Below are 18243 nucleotides of genomic sequence, written 5' to 3'. Positions count from 1 at the left end.
TTCTTGGTCCCACTTTGAATCTCAAATATTGAATTAGCTCCTTCATCCGGATTCAATAAAATGCACGCAATCAACAACACACTAGCAACACAACCATCACCCCTGACTCAGACCTCCTTCTAGTGTAACTTAGACAAATTCCTCTTGCAGCTTGCACATAGTTCACAGTGACTTCAAAGCAGGAAGTCTTGATGTCCCCTCTGTCTTCTTAATGAAACCTTTGTTTCCTTTATCATGACATGTATTTCTAACATATTCTATATGTGAATTTAGTTCAGGACTAACAAGAGGAAAGAACTGAGTTCATGCTAAGCTTACATTTATTAGGTGATCCTCATACATTTGCTCTCAAGTTGATGTGTCAGTATCTTCATAGAATCATAGAATATCCCAAGTTGGAAAGGAACCAACAGGGTCATAAAGTCCAACTCATAGCTCCACACAGGACCACCTGTACTGGGTTTATGTGGCATGGATTTGATAGCGGGCATGAGTAGCCTCTGTGAGAAAAGTCCTGAAGCTGCCCCATGTTAGATAAGGGCCAGTTTCATATGGCTCCAAAGGGACCTATTGCTGACCAGAGCCGAGCCAATAAGCGACATTGTTTGCACTTTTGGGAGAGCATATTTAAGAAAGGGGGAAAAAAAAACACAACAACACAGCTGCACAACAGCAGCTGGGAGAGCGAGGAGTGAGAAATATGCGAGAATCAGCCTTCAGCCCCCAAGATCAGTGCAGAAGGAAGGCAAGAGGCACTCCGGGCAGGCAGCAGCAGTTTCCCTGCGGCCTGTGGAGAGGCCCCTGGTGGAGCAGGCTGTCCCCCTGCAGCCCATGGGTCCCCCATGGAGCAGATCTCCACGCTGCAGCCCCCCCGTGGGTGGAGGAGCCCCCGGTGGAGCAGGTGGATGTGGCCTGGAGGAGGCTGCGGCCCATGGAGAGCCCCCGCAGGAGCAGGCCCCAGGCCGCAGCTGCAGCCCGTGGAGAGGAGCCCCCGCAGGAGCAGGGGGTCTGGGGGGAGCTGCCGCCCAGCCGTGGGGGACCCGTGCTGGAGCAGTTTGCTCCTGGTGGATGGACTCTGTTGCATGGATCCATATTGGAGCAGTGCTTGAAGAGCTGATGCCTGTGGAAAGCCCCTGCAGGCTCAGTTCAGGAAGGACGACATCTGGTGGGGGGACCCCACTTGGAGCAGGGGCAGGGAGTGACTGTGAAGGAGCAGCAGAGGTGATGAAGTGTTACGGATTGACTGCAGTCCCCATTCCCTGTTCCACTGTACTGTTTTGAGGAAGGATGTAGAAGTGTGTGGATGGTGTTTTCAGTTTTTTATTTTAGTTTCTCACTGCTTTAGCTTGTTAGTAATAGGTAATAAATTACATTAATCTCCTTGCACTGAGACTGTTTTGCATGTGACAATAATTGTTGAGTGATCTTCCTGTCCTTGTCTTAACCTTTGAGCCCTTTTTATTGTATTTTCTCCACCTTTCCCTTTTAGGCTGAGGAGGGTGTTTGTATGTGGGGAGTTGAGGTTGGGGGGGGTGCAGTGGAGTGCGGTTGTTGTGGTGCTCAGCTGCCCAGATGAGTGACACTACCACACCACTCAAATATCAAACCATATATCTGACAGCATTGTCCAAACAAATTTTGAATTCCAGCAGGCTCAGTTCCATGACCACTGCCCTGGGAATTCTGTTCCAGTGCCCAATCACACTGTCTCAGTGAAGAACCTTTTCCTAACATACAGCCTGAATCTCCCTGTCACAGCATCATGCTGTTCCTTTGGGTCCTGTCGATGTCCCCAGAGAGCAGAGCTCAGTGCCCGCCCCTCTGCTCCTCTCATGAGGAAACTGCAGGCTGCCATGAGGCCTCCCCCAGTTTCCTATTCTGTGGACTGAACAATCCAGGTGACCTCAGCCACTCATATACCTTTCACTCTGGACATTTCATGATCTTAGTTGCCCTCCTTTGGACACTCTCTAAAAGTTTTATGTTCTTCTTATACTGTGGTGCCCAAAACTGCACACAGTACTTGAGGTGAGGCTTCACCAGTGCAGAGCAAAGTGGCACAATCCCTTTCCTAGATTGGCTAGCAATACCATTCTTGATACAACATCTTGTATTAATAATTAAGTGGCTGAGTAAAAGCTACTGACAATGAGTTTGGACTTACACTAGCAAACATCAGGGGAATGCTTTAAAACATACCAATTAAAACATGGTGGCTGGCATATTATAAAACAGCTCTTTTATTTTTATAATCCTGGCAGACCCTTTAAGTCTCATCTCTAGTAATATCCTGACCCAACAGAACTTCGGTAAAAAAAATCTCATTTACCTCAGGGCTCTCACAGTTGCATTAGTCTTTCTAGGAAAAGGCAGAGACTACTCCCAACATTCTTTTTCAACAGAAAGACCAAAAGCATGGTCTTTCTGACATCTCTCCATTTTTCTAACTATTAAATCAGCTAGTGCAGATTTAAATGGTATGGATGCATAGAATATGTTAGATTTTCAAAAAATGTTGCAATGACATAATAAGTTTTCCAGCACAAAGGCCACAAATCATTTTCTGTTAAAGATGCTTGGTTCCCAGTTCTTGAGAAATGTGATGTAAATCATGGAAAAGAAACTTAGAAGAATGAAAATGAAATTGAACATCATACTAATTTCCCTTAAGTAGAAACATATTCTAGGTGGTGTTAATTTCCAGTTACACTTTCTTAATGACATTCTACATTTTCATCTTTTTTTTTTTTTTTTTTAACAAGCATTTCAATACAATTTTTAATACAGAGTCATTATATGTTAAATCTTACTGCTTTACAAAACTCTTCACTAAAATATTTTTTTTTCTTTAATGACAGTGCATGTAAAACAATTCACTAAACATGCTATATATTTGTTTTATACTTCCCTCTAGTTTAAATATAGCAACCTTTAATTTTAAATCTGACTACATTTAGGGGTTAGCAGATTTCCTTATATTGATGACTGCACTTTCCTTTTCATCTTGAAGAAGTGCATTCTTTGCACTGCAGACTCAGTATCCTTGAGTAACCGGAAATCATTAATAAATATAATTATCACTAGGCAAAGCTTTGAGGTAAGTACAATGCCCTGGCAAAGCATGTTTGACTGGATGAAAAAGTTTACGGAGATTAACACCCACAGAGCTGGCCCACTGGTAGGTTGTTGCAGGTTAATGGAAATGTGTGGCAACAGGCAGTAACATTAGCAGGGTCTTTATCTTTAGGTCTCATAAATATTCTCCTTAACCCCTGCTAACACATGTTTCAGGCTTTTCTAGAAAGAATTAGGACAGCTAACTCTATGCTTATTGTAAGGATTAGGCACATTCTGTTCAGGGTTTCCCTGCTCCCCACACAGTTCAGAAGTGTCCAGCTTTCTGGGCACTTAATTTGAGTTTATATCAAGTGTTGTGATTTTCTGATTGCTGCTTCTTGTCTCTTAACCAAAGGAAGGGATATCAACAGCAAATTCCTAGGCTGTGAGAGCTGGCCTCTAATATTTTGTTTGAAGTGTAGTGCTCTATTAAATAATGCCATGAAATGTTAAACTGAAAGTTCATGCCTTACAGTACTGAAAAGCCAGTTTGGTCATTATGTTGAATTTAAAAGGAGCATGAGCTTCTTGTAATCATACATAAGTTTATTGTTCTTTTTAGGTCTTTTTCAGTTTCTTTGTATATTAAACCGCAGAGACTTTATTCTTTAGTAGATTGAAAACGGAGCTGGGAAGGGGTTAAGGATCTTCGTTGACTGCAATTTCTCAATCAGCCTCAGGAAGCCTCAGGTCAACTTTGCTCATAAAACTCTGCACAAATATTTCTTTTTCTATCAGAGGAATTCTAATTCCACACACAGACCACTGCCACTCAGATTATTACACATTATTAAAAATTAATTTTAAAAAATGGTTTGGTCCCTGTAATCTCCTGTAGTACAGTAAGAACCCAAGCTTTGGGAAAAAACAAATCACTTCAATAATAATGAAATAAATACTAAATATAATCGTCCCCGTCCCCCCCCCCCCCCTTTTTTTTTCTTGCTGTTCTTGTTTCTGTTATCCCCAGCTTTATATTCTTTGCTCTTTTTTCCACCTTTTATGGCAGAACTGAAGATTTTTCCTCTAGCTACAAGACTGTCCTTATGAAAAAAAAAAATCACGTGGAACTTAACAAGGATAAAAACCTTCTATAGAGATTAATAGGTTTCCATAGAAATTACTCTAAAAAACATATAATTTAGTAGAAACTTTAATAGAAAATGTGAAAAATCACTCCCTCCTGTGGTAAAATGTGTAAGAAGGTGGGCTCAAGAGAAAAATACTTCTGTCGCAGAGAGACTGTTATGCTGTACATAACATATAACCTTACACAGTAAGGTTTGTCTGTCCCTCATAGCATAGGCCTGTAACTAAAACTATCCAGACCAACTTGACAGCTTGCAGGGAAGACTCCTGGTGTCTTGCTCTGTATAAGCACCAGGACTCCAGGGCAGATACACCAAAAAGTTGCTCCTTCCCTTGCACCCAGATGCGGTTTTTTGTTCAGCTCTCCTCATCACAAAGTTGACCCTATTTGAAAAATGCCGTATGTCCAGCCATGTATTAGTGTAACAGACAGCAGAAAGGCTTGTTAGATGACTTTGTTGGCACCATGTCCTGTGTGGCACAGAGAAGGAGACATGAAATCCTGGTGCATCTGGAAGACATTTTGGGGTGGTCAGCTGCATGGGTAGGAAAGGAGAGATGCAGGAGGTGGGGTGCCTGCACAGAGTGGATTAGGAGTGGGGAAAGCCATGAGGGTGCCAGCCTATGGCATGACATAGACCCAGAGCTATACCTCAGGCAGCAGTGGTCAAAAGAAGGTTATCTGCACAGGAGAGAGTGTGGGGGCTAGTACTACTCAGGAAGCTACTGCCAGGTACAAAACTAGAGAAAAAGAAAGGCATGTGTGATGGGCAGGAGATTTCTTCATCAAGAAATATGCATATATTTATATTGCCATTGTCTTTTCCTCTCTGTTTGAATCATATCTATTTTCAGAGTTACCTTGTTCTAATTTGTGTTTTAATAAAACTTGTCCCTTTGGGGTGTTTGTGTTGCTGCATTGTAGAAGAGATGGGACTGTTCTACTTCATGACTGATGGATTTTGGATCTCAAATACATCTGATGTAGTCTTCTAAGTATACCTACTGCCAGTTTCAGTCTTGTAACTATCCATGTGCATATGTATGGGCTGTAATCTCCAAATGGATGCTGGTCCTAAGATGAAGTTTACTTAAGAGAGACATTCTTTTCATCAAATTGTGCCACTGGATTACCTTTCATAAACAAAAAGGTTACAGTTCTCACTGAATTCCACAGAAATCTTGTGTATGTGGGGAAGAGCAGTTAAAAACTGATTTAGTATGTCAATGAACAGGTAGAAGTCCCTTACCACTCTGAAAGGCTGTTTACTTGTTTATTTGTACACTTTAATAAGCCTATTAATATAAATACAAACACTTTTATTTATTAGAAGTCACAGAGAGTTCTCTTAATTAAGGCACCATTTTCTTTTAACTTTATCATGTCAACATTTTAAATTAAAAATTTCTGTGCTAGTTAACCTGATATCCCTATAAGTAAAAATAAAAAATAAAAATGCGTGTTTGTTTATGTTAAAACATTTTTGTCTTTACAGAAAGCTTTTCCTATAACGAAGCATAAAAAAAGCACTGAGATAACATTTCTTATTTTTCATATTTCTTCACAGTAAATTCTGATGGATGGGGTCATTTGTGCTAATCTGGGTTCTCATCTGAGCAACTTGCACTGGAAACTAAGAGAACAGAAAGGATGGGTTTGAGCCATCAGCTTTGAAAAAGGAAGGGGAATATGGTTTCTGGAAGAAGTCTGGGGCTTTCCCAGGGAGGAACAGTGCACATGTAAGCAAAACACGCATCAATCAAAATTGTGCAGACAGGGCCATCTGTTGATCTCCTGTTTAGTTGATCATTTACAACACTGAATACTTTTCAGAAGGTTGGTATTTGAAGGGTGCTGGTAGATAGCTCAAATTCCAAGGCAACTCACAGAGTTCCTGTATTAATAATTGACTGAGTAGTAAAGCAGCAGCTTGTGACTGTGAGTAGATTTTCACTTGTAATGACTGTTGGATTGTCAGTGTGCATGTATTACATAATATGAGAAATCCTATGGAGATTAAAAAAGTGGAAGAAACAAGTGGATACACCTTAAGTAATATCAGTTATGTTGATGACTCCGCAATTCTTTCCTACTCTTTCCAATATGATGTACTGAACACTGTAGTTTTAAATCAGTGAGGAAAATGAGATCATCCCTAAATGGAGCAAAGCTAACTTGTACATAACTCATTCCAGACAGCAGAAACAAGGTAATGCCACAATGAATTGTTATATTGCAGAAGCAGCAGATGAATTCAAATCACGCATATTGAAAAAAAAGGATATTAAAAAAAAAATTAAAAAGAAATTTGGAATGGCTCACTCATTCAACCACTCATTCAATCACAAAAGGCTCTAAGAAAACGGAGCCTAAGAATGTGTGAAAGTTTACTGCAAAATGTAATTTGTTCATACCCTGTTCTCTTGAGTATGAAATCATGAAAAATGCATTCTGCTCATATAGAAACTATGGGGGGCATTTAAAGGTGGTGCTGGTGAAGACCTACGTATTTCCTATATCAAAAAGAAGAGAAATTGTATGTTTCCAAGATGGGAATGCAACATAAACATATGTACTTTGATCATATCAGGCATAGGGATGGAAAAGACCTTGAAATAGTTAGTACATATGAAAGGGATAATAAGAGACCACCCTTGCAGAGGATGACTGGTGAGAAGATGGTGTATGACAGATGACTGTGAGTCAGTTGCTTATAAATCAAACAAGAAATGGACTGAGGAGGCACTCAAATATTGCAGAAAGATGTTACCAATATTTTGCATGGTTTTTACCTTACTTAAGGGAAGATAAATGTCCCTCATACCTGATTTAGCTCATTTCTATTATTATTTTGAATTCCTGATCAAATGGAAGTCTTGTGGCATTCAGAACCTTTCCAGGCAAGTGGGAATAAAGAAAAAAATCTCTGTATATACATAAATGCAAGATGAAAACATAAATTACTATTACTATTACTTTCATAAACGAAATTACTATTACTAAATAGTAATAGTAAAATCAGCTTCACAGAAAGGAGGCACCACTACAGCATCTTTTCCTTCTTGTCTTCTTTTGGTAGGAGGATCTCTGCAATAGGGATAATATAGCTAATGGTGTGCACATAACTACCACAAAGAATAAGAGAAATGGGTCTGAAGAGTAACTGTGAACAAAGGGATACATCCACTATATTTAATTCAATTTCAGCTCAAAGATACGTTCCTTTCTGAATGATGTTTTCAAAAAAAAAAATAGATTTGCTTATATTAAAGGTCTGCATAGTTAAAGTCTGGACAGAAATCCCTTTCAAAGGAACTGAAAAAAGATTCCTTGTTTTGTTTTGTTACAGGAAAACAAATGTATTGCACTTTGTATAAGTATTATATCAGAACCAAGTATAATGGTGTTCATAAGCGTGCTGTTTCTACATTTGGAACTTCCCAACACATTCTCTTTTTGTCCCTACACTTTTTATTTATATTTTTTATTAATTATTCCTTGTCTGTTACCTTATTTTTTCCTCTGACAATTCCTTGTTCACTGGACTATTTGCTTTTAATTCACTCTTCTCTTTAAAGAAAGGCAAGCTTGTAGAGTAAGGATTTTATAACAATTTTTATTAGGTGTAGGCAGGTAAGAACTTGGTGCTGCTCCTACTAATGTTTTCTAAAGTTTATCTGAACTATATGTAATTTGCAATTATAATTTACCAACACTGACTTAGCAGTAAAATTAGAATCAAAGATCCAAACAAACAAAACCTTTCAAGCTCTCATTTGAGAGAAAATTTTATAAACATTTTCTTGTATGAAATCACATAATGGAAACATGAAAACATGTAAACAAAATCTATTCAGGAAGAACAGGTATGTGGCTGCTAACAGTGATCTTTATCAGAATTGAATATATTTGTTCATGAAGAAATATATGCTACTTTTTTTCAGAAGTAGCTGCCTAACCACTATATTTATGCACAAAAATATGCATGAGTACTAAAATAAACATTTGAACATATGTTTTACTGAGCCAGCAATTCATTTCTTGTATTTTATTCCTTGCTTTATTATTCACAAAGAGCGTATAACTTTTTAAAATATGAAACTGCAGAGCTAATGCTCAGTCTTTCATTTGGAGGGTAAGAAAATTCATTAAACTTTCTATGTATTTTTGTCTCCTCTTTTTTTGTCTCCTCACTTTAAATTGTTCTGCACTTGTCTCCTGAAGAAATCATGTTTGTATTGACTTATTCAGGCTATGCTCCTTTTTTATAAAAGCCATCTAGTGAAGTAGGATTTGTTATTCAGAAGGCCATACAAAAAGACAGATCCTTAGCTCAAGTAAACTATCCCAGTCTCACTGGCTTCTGTAGTGTTTTGGGAATTTTCCACAAGTGATGTCCTCCATGTTCCAAATTTCAAACACTCAGTGGGTGTGCACTGCACTTTTTGTTCTGTATGTCATTCTGTTATAATGAGTTATATATGTATATATATTTTGAGGTGTTGTCACTCTTACCATGTGTCCAGGAGACAGTAAATCTTATTACAGTTGGTTATCACCTCTTAAGAATGGTATGCTACAGAATACAGTAGCATATTGCACCTGGGGCGCAATAACCCCAAGCAGAACTACAGGCTGGGAGAGGAATGGTTGGAGAGCTGCCAGGCAGAGAAGGACCTGGGAGTGATGGTGGACAGTCGGCTGAATATGAGCCAGCAGTGTGCTCAGGTGGCCAAGAAGGCCAACGGCATCCTGGCTTGTATCAGAAACACTGTGACCAGCAGGGCTAGGGAGGTGATCGTCCCCCTGTACTCGGCTCTGGTGAGGCCGCACCTCGAGTCCTGTGTTCAGTTTTGGGCCCCTCGCTACAAGAAGGACATGGAGGTGCTTGAGCGGGTCCAAAGAAGGGCGACGAAGCTGGTGAGGGGCCTGGAGAGCAAGTCCTATGAGGAGCGGCTGAAGGAGCTGGGCTTGTTCAGCCTAGAGAAGAGGAGGCTCAGGGGTGACCTTATTGCTCTGTATAAGTACATTAAAGGAGGCTGTAGAGAGGTGGGGGTTGGCCTGTTCTCCCACGTGCCTGGTGACAGGACGAGGGGGAATGGGCTAAAGTTATGCCAGGGGAGTTTTAGGTTAGATGTTAGGAAGAATTTCTTTACTGAAAGGGTTGTGAGGCACTGGAACGGGCTGCCCAGGGAGGTGGTGGAGTCACCATCCCTGGAAGTCTTCAAAAGACGTTTAGATGTAGAGCTTAGGGATATGGTTTAGTGGGGACTGTTAGTGTTAGGTTAGAGGTTGGACTCGATGATCTTGAGGTCTCTTCCAACCTAGAAATTCTGTGATTCTGTGATTCTGTGATATAAGGTTTGTGAACACATCTGGAAGATAAAAATAGCTAGACAGGAAGTTACACGTAAAATGAAGTAAACCCTGATATGCATTTAAGATTTACGTGATGCCTTTATTTACAAGATAAGTGATTTTATAATACAGGAGATGTGCGTCTTAAGTAAATTGCTGGGTGTGGTGTTGTAAGGAAAAATAGGTAAAATAAAACAGAAAACTTCAGAACAAGAACTATTTGATTAAAGAATCTGTTAAACAGGAAACTACAGCAAATGCACTATAGGGGAGCTGTAAGACAGAAGAATATAGAAGATTACTCATGCTTTCTCAGAAAGGACTGTTTATGGATTTAGACTAGTATTATATAGTATTCAAATTAATGCCTTTGACAGGATGTGTTAATGAAATCTCTTGAAGATGCATACAAAGGAGATATCCCCACTAGAGAGAAAGACCAAAATGCTCAGAGGAGAACCCTGAAAATGGGAATAAAGGGCCATTCTTCTGGTTCTTGTACTCTAGAAATAAGGATGTTCTGTGTCATTTTATATTAGTGCAATGGCTGTCTCTTTTAAAGGATCCCATTTAAAATCCTTCCTCTGGATAGGTTCAGAGGTATAGTGCTGTCCTTTCTATGAGTGGACTATAATAGGATAGTACAGCTTGGCTTTCTTCAGAAAGACTCATGTTCCCAGAAGTAAGGGAATAGATTCATCTTGCTTGAAGCTAGATAACTACATCTGAGCTAAAAGTTTTTTTTTTATAGACAGAGGTTAGGGTCAGTTACCTTTGTGCTATGGTTCTTCAGTCATCATCTCCCATGTAGAAAGATCCCTAAAGGTATCTGTTTCTTTCCACTAACTGTAACTATCACCAATGTCTACTTGTAAAGAGGTCAGATACGTCTCACCCAGAGAGTCTGACAAACCTGGAAGCCTTGAGAGATGCTTCCCCACTGGGAATAACATAGTAAAAAGTCACTGCTATGACCTTTTGTAGAGTGTACTGCAAATTTTATTAACTTATCTAGAGAAAAGATTAATTCAAACTAATGTATGGAAATTAGATATTCTGGAATGAGTAGGGAAGTGAAGATTTGATTTATTATGGAAGAATGAAAGAGCCCAGCTTGTATAGTATCAAAAAAAAAAAAAAAAAGAAAAAAAAAAAAGATAAGAAGAAACAAATTTTTTCTTATAAATATGGTGTAGGAATAAACATCAAAGAGGTAGGAAAAATGAAAGGCAAACCTAGTGTAAAGATATTTAAGCTAGAAATAAGGTCTATAGATAGATATAAGAGGAGGAAGACTTGGAACAGAGTTGCTATCAGAAGGAAAGGGGGTAGGAGACCAAACTTCTTTCTATTTGGATTTAGGTAAATTTAAAAACGGAATTATAAAAATGTAGCTGTCTGGAGTAATAGGCAAGTGTGATTATTTATGCTACTTATACTTTCTTATGAGTGCTTGTGAAAAGTAAATTTCAGAACAAACATACAACAAGATTCTAATTTTTCATTTCTGATCCTGGAGACAACCAAAGAATGCAAAAAAAAAAAAGGAAAATATTTTCTAATTTAGGAAGCAAATTTTTGTTCTACATATTTTCTGTGCTCTATCAGTATTGCATCTGTAAAATATTGATAAAAAATGTATTGTATATTCTAAGTGACCTATGTAATCTGCTTTTTAAATATTCATTGGGTGTTCAGAAACCAGAGGAATGATTGGCTCCCTTTTCTGCTGTAGTTTTATCCATTCCTGGGACATCCTGAAACGAAGTTAATCTTATGCTCTTCTTCCCTCCATTCTGAATATGTTTCCTTAGTCTTTTTTTTTTTTTTTTTTTTCCTACAGACTTTTAAATCTTATTCCCTCCTTTTCCACATACCGTCCCTGTTGCTTTCAATTCACTCATTATTGGTATGGGTAAAATGTCTCCTGCAGTTTGTTTTAATTACCTAATTCAAGTGTAATGCTATTCATTTGAAGACCTTAGACATGAAGTCTCAAAGTCAGGTTGACTATCTGTATCATTTGTTCCCTTTCCATATCCAAATTAAATCTGGACTCTTATGAAAGACCCCGTGTAAATTTTACAGCTATTTATCAATTCCTTCCCAACATGAGTCTCCCTCAAATATAATGAAACCCTCAAATCAACTTGCTGAAGTCATTGATGCTATGTAACAGCATATTCAGCAGGGAAATTCTGCTGTGAAAATATAGAAGAAACACAGAGATTGCTCCAGCTTCTGGCACTGTCATCACAGCAAGAGCTGAGAAGTGAACCTTGTGCCTTCTGAAATCTAGGTGGTGCTTTCTCAACTTTTGATATACAACAACCTTTGCCTGCCTTGTAGCATACACGTTTCCTTCAGAATTACAGAAAAAAATGGAAAAACTTGTAATATAAAATCATCAGGATGCAAAAAAGAATAAAAAATGTAATTACTGGAATTTACTTTTCAGAATTATATTGTAAAAATTTTAGGCCATTACACACTAATGCTTAAAGAGAAGTAGAGATGTTTTTATTTATAATACTTTCTATCCAACATTTATTATCAAACAGCAATTTCAAGGCAATGCCACCAAAGTCAATAAACTTCATAGAATCACAGAATCATTAAGGCTGGAAAAAAACCTCCAAGATCATCTGAACCAACAGTCCCCCTATCACCACTATAACCCACAAAACCATGTCCCTAAACAAACGATCCAACCTTTTCTTAAACATCCCCAGACATGGTGACGCCATCACCTCCCTGGGCAACTCATTCCAATACCTGACTACTTTTTCTGAGAAGAAATTTCTCCAAATTTCCAACCTGAACCTCCCCTGGTACAACTTGAGGCCATTCCCTCTAGTCCTATCACTAATTATATGTGAGAAGAGGCTGACCCCCAGCTTCCCACAACTTCCTTTCAAGTTTTAGAGAGTAATAAGTTCTCTCCTGAACCTCCTCTTCTCCAGAGTGAACAACCTCAGTTCCCTCAGCCACTTCTCATAAGACTTGTGTTCCAGACTCTTCAACTTGCTGAAAATATTTAAAAACCTAAGGTAAACTTGCATCAACTCTCAATACTTCATTTATATATTTCACTCTTTTGCACCTGCCTATCAATGTATATAGAATGTAAATAAAGCTTTACAGAATTTATATGAAAAATGGTTTTCCAGTGTCATATAAACCAGCAATTCTTTATTTAAAAAAAAAAAAAGTTTAAAAAAAAAAAGTTAAAATGTTATTAGTGCATTGACTGGTCTTCCTTCCTTCCTTCCTTGCTTCCTTCTTTGCTTCTTTCCTTCCTTCCTTCCTGTAAGTATCAAGGAATAAGCATATACAATTTCTATCTAAAACTACTGAAAATCTATTATGTGGTATATTTTGTGGTCCCAAATAATAAAAAAGAGTACAGGGAAAATAGTGTCAACGTCTGAATGTTGAATAGAAGTAACACAGAAGAACTGTTTAAAATTTTATTCTATGCAAGAAGCATAATTCAAGACAGGGAAGAGTTGGGATTAAAGTGAAAATAAATGTAAAAATAAAATGTTTCCTTTTGAAGATTATTTGTTTAAGGAAAGCAAACAAACAAACAAATGAACTCCTATTTTCAGTAAACAGTCCTTTGTACCAAGGGAGCCTATCTTTCCCTCAAACAATGTTTGCTAATAACAATTTATTGTTGGTAAAAGTTAAACGCTTTTTCTTTTTGTTCTTAAGAGTTTAATTCTTCCATATTAAGCATAGTCTTAATCAGAGAGATTTACCAAAACTTAAGAAAGATACATATACACACACAGCATGGAACACACAAGAGAATTAAAAAAAAGCTGATGACTCCTATTTATTGTTAAGCCTTGGAAAGATATAATTAATTCAGAACCTAGATTATTTAGGATCCAAGGGATGTTAGCTTTCTTTTCCTGTCAGTGCAGATTTTAGCCCTGGACCTTTGGAAGGCAATTTGTTTTTCTGACAAATTCTGGAGTTTTCAGTTCTTCTTTCAAAGGCCTCCCAAACTAATTGAAAGCTAGATGTATATAATTATGGCACTTCATGAAGGAAGCTCTGTTTCTTTGGAATAGTAGGTATTGCAGACCAGTGAGAGTATACAAGTGTATGCAGTTTAACATTAGGAAGAATAAGAAATATGAGGGACAAAGAAATAGGTGCATGTCTGCGAGCAAATTCAATGTTATAACACTCTGTTATGAAATGAGGCTTTACTTCAGACAAAGTTTCTCTCACATGGTCAACTGTTGATTTGAGTTACAGTGAAAGCATTGGAAAATAATCTTTTCATTTACTTTTTTTTTTTTTTTTTTTTTTTGACAAATTGTTTGAATGCTTAAAAATATCTTTTGCGTGTCAGTGGTTGATTTTAACATAAAACAGTGTGCCTAATGCAGTGCCCCAGGTTATGGCTAAACTTAGCTGGCATTGGCCAATCTCAGAAGCTAGAAGAAAGGTGTAAAAATATCATTGCATGATACTTCCCACAGAATGTTTTCAGAATGTTTTCTAACTTCTAGTCATTTGTGGTTTAGGTTTTCTTGAAATAGAGATCTTAAAGGAGTTCTCTTACATGAAATTTGCTCAATCATCTCTTGAAATCACATGAACTTCCAACGTCCATAGCATCCTGTGTCAAAAGACAACACTGTTGAGTGGAAAAGTATGTCTTTTTTTTTTTTTTTTTTTTTTTTTCCCACTTAGTAGTCATGATCTGGTGTTGAGCGAAACAGTGAAAAAATACTCTGTATTTATCTTCTGTGAGGCACTCATGGATTCTATGTAGTTGTATTTCCCCATTCCACCTCTGACATATCTTCTCCAGAGTGACCAGTCCTTTCTTTTATTTATTCTTCAAAGGAAAGCAGATTCTTACCTTTGATCTACCACATTGGATTTTTCTCTGTTTCCTAGCATCTGGCATATAGAGTCCAGCATTTCATATGTAGCACATCATTTATAAGTAGTAGAATTATATTTTGTTTTCCTTATTGATTGATAATATCCCCAGAATCACAGAATGGTTGAAGTTGGAAGAGACCTCTAGAGATATTTCACATTTCATATATATATATATTATTTTTTTTTCCATTCAGGATTTCAAACGGATTGCTTTTCTGTTCCAAAGTGATTCATATGTTTTAACTAATTCTTTGTTATAATTAATTAATTATTTTTATTTTTATTAATATTTTTTTTTGTGTGTTTCAGGAACAAAACCTTTCAATAATGCTCAGGAAAATTCTATGGTTTTTTATGTAATAATAATACCTCATTACTTGACAAAAATATTCTCTTATATTTAGTAATATCTAAAGCACTATTCTTATAAATACAGATGTAATCAAAACATGATGACAATCAAACTTTTTATTGAAGAGCTGCAATAAGACAAAATAAATATTTGATGAAAAAATAAGTATTTTATTGTGTATAAAATACACATATTTTATTGTGTATTGTGTATTTTCTGCATATTTTCCTTAAAGACACAACTGGAGAATTAGTTTATAAAAATAACTTAGAATATTTTCCATATTCTAAAAAAAATTTATATCAAATACTGTTATTTATGTTTAAATAGACACAGATGAAAAATTCTTTTTTCTTTTTCTTTTTCTTTTTCTTTTTCTTTTTCTTTTTCTTTTTCTTTTTCTTTTTCTTTTTCTTTTTCTTTTTCTTTTTCTTTTTCTTTTTCTTTTTCTTTTTCTTTTCCTTTTCCTTTTCCTTTTCCTTTTCCTTTCTTTTCCTTTTTCTTTTCCTTTTCCTTTTCCTTTTCCTTTTCCTTTTCCTTTTCCTTTTCCTTTTCCTTTTCCTTTTCCTTTTCCTTTTCCTTTTCCTTTTCCTTTTCCTTTTCCTTTTTCTTTTTCTTTTTCTTTTTCTTTTTCTTTTTCTTTTTCTTTTTCTTTTTCTTTTTCTTTTTCTTTTTCTTTCTTTCTTTTTATTTTTATATTTTTCCTACTATAAGATAAAAAAATAAAAATAAATAAAAAAAATAAAAAAAAGAGAGAAAAGCTTTGATGTTATCTTTCAGAACACCTCTGCATTTAAATACATGTATTCTATGGAAATTTTACTTTCTCATGAACTGAATGCATATATTCTATTCTGAAGCTGAATTGCCTCTAAAATTTCCACATCTACTTTGCTCTCACTTTTTGCATTTGGAAGACATTCTCATGTGTTGTTTGATCTACTACTGGATATAATACACAATGTTCTTAAGCAGCATTCCTTATGGTCAATTTTGGCTTATTCTCCCCAGTATCTTCTACCTTGCTGCCCTCAATTTTAGTTCAGTATCGTGAGCACTGCTCACTTGTGAAAAGAATAATTTGCTCCACACACTTATGAAGTCGTTGATTCACTGATCATTCTAAGGTGGAGATTTCATTTGGAATTAATCTTTTCTCTTTTACTGAAGTACAGTGACAGAATTATTCTGCTTCAGCATAGGTGGCAAAATATTTTTTTTTATTATTATTTTTTTTTTCCCCCGCAATTTAATTAACAAGAGAAATGGTTCTCCCTTTGTTCTCTTTGGCCCTGTACTCTATGTGTTGCCATAGACTACATTTAATCTCCTGTACATTACTTTGAGGACAGAAGAAGATGTAGAGTAATAAAAGCACTATCATCAGACTGTGGAAAGTTGCATGACACCATGTTGTGGTGCAGTTTTCAAACCAGGGACTCCCAATGTTGGGACAGAAACGTAGGACAAAAAGTCATTGTCTTTATATACTTACCCTGTTTTAATATATGCTGTCTTTGCTGGGAGCGATCATATGCGGCAACTCCTCTCTGAATGCTTGTAACTGCATTTCTTAACCTGAAAAAAGACACTGGAACACTGCGGTCTTTCCTTTTCTGTATCTACCTCTGAATTGGCAGTGGAAATTGAAGGGTTAATTCCAAATGGACACAGAAAAAGCAAACAGTCTGGGTACTAGTTTGTAAAACGAATTTTCAATGTGTAGCCCACAGACTATCATTGATTGCGGTAAATAAATAAAACCACTCCTGACTTTTATTGTTGTAGGGAGTAATTATAATTCACAGGGCCAGACCCTTTGTGCCACAGAATGCTTCATTTGTGGTTTGCATGAGCAGATACATTAACTTCTGTAAGCTCTTTTCATTAGAACGCTATTACTCATTGAGGACTGATCAATATATCATCTATACAACATCTTGAATGTGGATGTCTGGACCCATTGTGGGCTTGCTGATAATGACTTCTTTATTCAAGCCAGCTTGTAGGAACAAGGAGATAAAGAAAAGGGAAGAGAATTATAGCATATGCTCATGAAAGTATTCTAAAGGTTATAAACAGAAAGCAGGAGTAAAGCTACAGGGTAGGGAAAGGGATCATAAAGAGAAAAAAGAGTGGAAGGGAACTGAGAGTTGAAAAGGAAAAAAAAAAAGCCAGAGTTTCACTCTATTTCTTTTTTGACATTATGCAAAACAAGCTAAGTTTTAATAAACCTTCTTTTGAAACTAGTCCTCCCTTTGGGATTATATTGCCCTTTAGGTTTTCATATCCTAATGTTCTGCTCATCTTGTGAGGCATATAAGTATTCCCAATGAAGGCAGAGAACTGTTCTTCCCCCTCACAATCTTTTATTTATCTTTTGTTCTCCTCCTTTCTCACCTCCCTCCTTCTAACCCAAATGAACTCTCTAGGGCTCAGAGATTTTATTTCTTCCATTAAGTGTTGACTTCCTATTATATAGAACTTTTTTCTCCTGTTTCAAGCTTTTTTCTTTTCCTTTTTTTTTTTTTTTTTTTTAATTTTTATTTAAATCATCTTTATCAAATTTTATGCAATTTTAATAGAACATTAATATATAGGGTGACAAATTACAGATTCATTCAGGCTCACTGCCCTCTCCTTATTTGGGGTGTATTTTGGGAAATGGTAACATTTATAAAATTATATATCCATGAAACACTCTATTCATTTATTCTGTCTTTTTCCTTGCTACTGTACTTCAGCTTCTGTTTTGCTGATGACAAAAGAAATGAAGAATTATATTATTTTCTGCAGATTGGACTGTAGGTGCCAGGCAGGTGAAGGAAATACAAAAAAAAGGTGAGAAAATAATTTATCATAGAATGGCTTAGGTTGGAAGAGACCTTGAAGATCATTTAGTTCCAACTCCCAAAGAAAGAATGTATAACAGGAGAGCCTTCCCAAGCTTCTCTCTTGGTGTGGGAAGAAAAGAAATACCTTTATTTATTTTTTTTATTTTTTTTCCCAGATGAAAAACCAGAAGTAAAACTAGATTTCTGATAAAGCAGGTCTCCATCAAGTAAGTATTTTAAATACAATGCCAACAACAACAACAAAGAGAATGAAATAACAAATCTTTAATAGGGCAGGAAGTTAAGTATCTACCTAATTCCTACATGAAAATGAAAATCTCACAAGTGTATTTCAATAGATTCAGTGGTTCAGGACTGAGAACTCTATTCTTAGAGACATAAAGTCAACATCTGGAAATAGATAAGATGTTCAGGAACTACGCATTATTTATTTATTTATTTATTTATTTATTTATTTATTTATTAACATGACTGAGAACGAATGAGAACTTCAGTTACATTTCTAGAAAGACCTCAGAACAGCAAGCTATATGACATCTATTCAGTGATGTTAAGGTGTT

This window comes from Anas platyrhynchos, chromosome 2 (assembly GCF_047663525.1).
Source record: "Anas platyrhynchos isolate ZD024472 breed Pekin duck chromosome 2, IASCAAS_PekinDuck_T2T, whole genome shotgun sequence".
NCBI classification, from domain to species: Eukaryota; Metazoa; Chordata; class Aves; order Anseriformes; family Anatidae; genus Anas; species Anas platyrhynchos.
Note: the sequence above shows the minus strand (reverse complement) of the source record.